Below are 5,000 nucleotides of genomic sequence, written 5' to 3'. Positions count from 1 at the left end.
TTCTGATCAGGTGCACCTGGCGTAGGTGTGCCTGGAGTATAAAGGCCATCGAGAAGCAGATCTCTCTCTCTCTCCCCAGGAGCACCTTAGTTTTGATTTAGACTTTTGGTTTACACCTTGCAACATCCATCGTCACCATACTGTTGTCTTTGCATCCATACATTACACTACACCACTGATATACTGATATTCACATCCCATACTAATTGATTATTGATTATTGTTTGTATGATTTAAGTAGCCAAGTATTAAATATTCTTAACAGTTTGCGTTGGTAGTGTGACTCCCCTTTTTGTTGCGACTCTACGAGCTGGGTCGTAACAAAAGTGGGGGCTCGTCCTTTGTGGTTGTTAGTTTGGTTTTCTGTGCGTTGTTGTTCTGGGAGTCGCGCTTTGGTGAGTTTTCGGTTTTCTTGTTTGCGTTTGTTGTTTTATGGGGGGGGGAGTTTAGTGCTAAGCTTTAGTAGGCTACTATTTTGCTATTGCTATTTTTGCGATTGTCAGGAATAGTTTTGGTTGTGACCGTCTTTGTTTACTGGTTTGCGTTTGTGCGTCGGCGGGTGGGTCTATGCGGCTGGTGCACTTTGCGCTCTGCTACCATTCCCCTGGTCAGGCTAAGCAGCGATTCCCCTTTGGGTTTCGTTGAGGGGGGGGTTGTAGTGTTGTGGCGAACGCGGTTAGAGACAAAGTCTCGGGAGCACGTCCCTGCTCCGGGCGGGTTGTCGGCTTGCCGATCGCTCTTCCCCGCAGCAGCGGGTTTTAGTGCATAAATACCCGCCGTTATGTGGTCACATGAAGACTAGGGGGGGAGATTAGATAGTTTTCGGTAGGCAGTTAGAGGGGAAGCGCATTCTGCGTTGGCTGTGTGGATTCGGCCGCTGTGCGTCACAGTACGTCAACATGTGATTGGTCCCTGGTTTTGCTTTGGTTCATTCAATAGTTTCGTGTGGTTAGTTCATTCATTGTTTGGTCGCTTGCTTCGGGACGTAGGTTGTATAACAACCTGCATATGTGACTTTCGGTTAGTGATATAACATCGGGTCATTATGGCTGCTGTCGATGATTTTTTTTTTTTTTTTTTTTTTGACGGTAACAATTTTATTTCATCTGCACTTCAGTTGTAATTCAAAAACGACATCTTGCCATGTCTGAGCTTGTAGATGCCAGAGAAGGCATCAACCTTTGCTGCAGTATTCTTCAGCACCCTCAGCTCAGCCAGAAAAACAGAACACATGCAGCACAAACATACTGGATTTTGGTTCCTTTGACCGACTTCAAGTTGAGCTTCTGGTTCACAAAACCCAGTCCAACATCGATGGGTTTCACTCGACGTACTGGGCGCATATTTTACCTGCATCCTTCCAACTTACTCAGCGCAGAAAGACCAAAGCCCACTGCGCGCAAGAAAAACTCTCCGATCTCGTCCCCTAGTGGCACCAGATTGTAACAACTATGAGCTACCCTTTCTATGCGTTGTGTCCTTCCCTACCCTACCCGTCCGCACCACAACAATCTCCACAAATGAACCGCTCCCAACATGACAAACTACAAATATACTTTCCATGGTTGTTACAATCAATTTTAAGTGAACATATTTAACTTTGGGTAAAATATATTAAATTTTCCGCCTGGCTGGCTACATAATAAAGAGCAATCAAAATGCAGATCTTCCGTAGCGGAGGCTGGAGATTGGTCCGACGCAAACCGTATTCTAGTGTTACAGTGCGTTCTTACTGGGAAAGCCCAGGAGGCTTTTTGTTCATTGGCCCCAGAGCCTAATCTTACATATGCTAAAGTAAAGGATTCGGTATTGAAAACGTATGAGTTGGTGCCGGAAGCATATCGTAGGAGGTTTAGGACTTGGAAAAAGGGCGACAAGCAGACCCATTTGGAGTTTGCTCGGGACTTGGTGTGTCAGTTTACTCGTTGGCACACCTCGTTAAAAATTACCACGTTTGTGGCTCTGTGTGATCTAATGGTGTTGGAACAGTTTAAGGATTCAGTGCCTGGGGGCGTGGCAACTTATGTGGGTGACCACAAAGACGTTAAGACAGCCCTAGAGGCTGCTGCGTTGGCCGACGATTATGTGATCACTCACAGAAGTAGTTATGAGCCCCGCGCTACGGACGAGTGCTCTCGCCGTGGCTCAGACCGTCCTCTTCGCTCTCCGAGTAGGGGAGGAGCGGGGATGGAGCGTAGTTTGCCTGCAGACTAACCGCGTTTTGTCGTTTTTAGGTTGTCCCTGCCTTCTGTCCTCCTCTTGCTTCCCTGTCTGTTGTCCTTCTCCTTAAATTGCTTCTCAGGTGCCGAGTTGCTGGAGTGCGGTCTGCGGGCTTGTGAGGTGGGGTTTGGAGGTTGGGAGGTTTATGGGATGCTTTGTGGTTTGTTTTGGTCTCGGGGTTCCTTTTGGGGTCCCCGAGTTTATGGGGGGGGGTGTGACGACTCCCAGTCCCCTGGCTGGGGGTTGGAAATAGGCTGGGTCTTTTCTTCCCAGTCCAGCAGGTGGAGTCTGGGAGTGGCTTCTGATCAGGTGCACCTGGCGTAGGTGTGCCTGGAGTATAAAGGCCATCGAGAAGCAGATCTCTCTCTCTCTCCCCAGGAGCACCTTAGTTTTGATTTAGACTTTTGGTTTACACCTTGCAACATCCATCTTCACCATACTGTTGTCTTTGCATCCATACATTACACTACACCACTGATATACTGATATTCACATCCCATACTAATTGATTATTGATTATTGTTTGTATGATTTAAGTAGCCAAGTATTAAATATTCTTAACAGTTTGCGTTGGTAGTGTGACTCCCCTTTTTGTTGCGACTCTACGAGCTGGGTCGTAACAGTGTGTGTGTGTGTGTGTGTGTGTGTGTGTGTGTGTGTGAGAGCATACTATATGTGTGTGTGTGTATGTGAGTATACTATATATGTGTGTGTGTGTGTGTGTGTGTGTGTGTGTGTGTGTGTGTGTGTGGCGGTTATTTACATCTACACCACACTGATGTCCCCCGTTCTTAACGGTGAGGGGTTTTCACTCTACGGGATTCTAGAACCAGATTGTGGATGTGAGCGCTGCTGAACAGACCCAGCATCCTGACCCCACACTCTGACCCCACACTCTGACCCCACACTCTGACCCCACACTCTAACCCCACACTCTGACCCCACACTCTGACCCCACACTCTGACCCCACACTCTGACCCCACACTCTAACCCCACACACTGACCCCACACACTGACCCCACACACTGACCCCACACTCTGACCCCACACTCTGACCCCACACTCTGAACCCACACTCTGACCCCACACTCTGACCCCACACTCTGAACCCACACTCTGACCCCACACACTGACCCCACACACTGACCCCACACTCTGAACCCACACACTAACCCCACACACTGACCCCACACTCTAACCCCACACACTAACCCCACACACTGACCCCACACACTAACCCCACACACTAACCCCACACACTGACCCCACACACTGACCCCACACTCTAACCCCACACACTGACCCCACACACTGACCCCACACTCTGACCCCACACACTGACCCCACACTCTAACCCCACACTCTGACCCCACACTCTAACCCCACACACTGACCCCACACTCTGACCCCACACTCTGACCCCACACACTGACCCCACACTCTGACCCCACACTCTGACCCCACACAATGACCCCACACACTGACCCCACACACTGACCCCACACTCTGACCCCACACTCTAACCCCACACACTGACCCCACACACTGACCCCACACTCTAACCCCACACACTGACCCCACACACTGACCCCACACTCTGACCCCACACTCTAACCCCACCCTCTAACCCCACACACTGACCCCACACACTGACCCCACACTCTAACCCCACACACTGACCCCACCCTCTAACCCCACACACTGACCCCACACTCTGACCCCACACTCTAACCCCACACACTGACCCCACACACTGACCCCACACTCTGACCCCACACTCTGACCCCACACACTCTAACCCCACACTCTGACCCCACACTCTAACCCCACCCTCTAACCCCACACACTGACCCCACACTCTGACCCCACACTCTAACCCCACACACTGACCCCACACACTGACCCCACACTCTGACCCCACACTCTGACCCCACACACTCTAACCCCACACTCTGACCCCACACTCTAACCCCACACACTGACCCCACACACTGACCCCACCCTCTAACCCCACACACTGACCCCACACTCTAACCCCACACTCTGACCCCACACACTGACCCCACACTCTAACCCCACACACTGACCCCACACTCTGACCCCACACACTGACCCCACACACTGACCCCACACACTGACCCCACACTCTAACCCCACACTCTAACCCCACGCACTGACCCCACACTCTAACCCCACACTCTAACCCCACACACTGACCCCACACTCTAACCCCACACTCTGACCCCACACACTGACCCCACACTCTAACCCCACACACTGACCCCACACTCTGACCCCACACACTCTAACCCCACACTCTGACCCCACACTCTAACCCCACACTCTAACCCCACACACTGACCCCACACACTGACCCCACCCTCTAACCCCACACACTGACCCCACACTCTAACCCCACGCACTGACCCCACACTAACCCCACACTCTGACCCCACACACTGACCCCACACTCTAACCCCACACTCTGACCCCACACACTGACCCCACACACTGACCCCACACTCTAACCCCACACTCTAACCCCACACTCTGACCCCACACACTGACCCCACACTCTAACCCCACACACTGACCCCACACTCTAACCCCACACCCAGACAGCTGCATCTCCCAGACCTCTAGAGAGAGGAGGGACCAGTACAGCCACAGCCAGGGGCGGACTGGGTGAATATTTCAGGCCGGGAGATGTAGGGTTAGCGGGCCAGGCCAGTTAGCGCGTCAGGCCACCGGGACAACTCCGATGGCCAGTCCGTCCCTG

At 51.9% G+C, this 5,000-nt stretch overlaps 1 protein-coding gene across 1 annotated transcript in view; it reads right to left on the bottom strand.

The window, feature by feature from the left end:
* fam189a1 (family with sequence similarity 189 member A1) overlaps nt 1-5,000 on the bottom strand; it is a gene marked incomplete at both ends in the record, with an annotated part of 80,109 nt that overhangs the window by 7,129 nt on the left and 67,980 nt on the right. The window lies entirely within an intron of this gene.

This window comes from Borostomias antarcticus (assembly GCF_949987555.1).
Source record: "Borostomias antarcticus genome assembly, chromosome: 4".
In the NCBI taxonomy this organism is placed as follows: Eukaryota; Metazoa; Chordata; class Actinopteri; order Stomiiformes; family Stomiidae; genus Borostomias; species Borostomias antarcticus.
The sequence above is the reverse complement of the archived record's forward strand: the minus strand, read 5'-3'. Positions and strand labels throughout refer to the sequence as shown.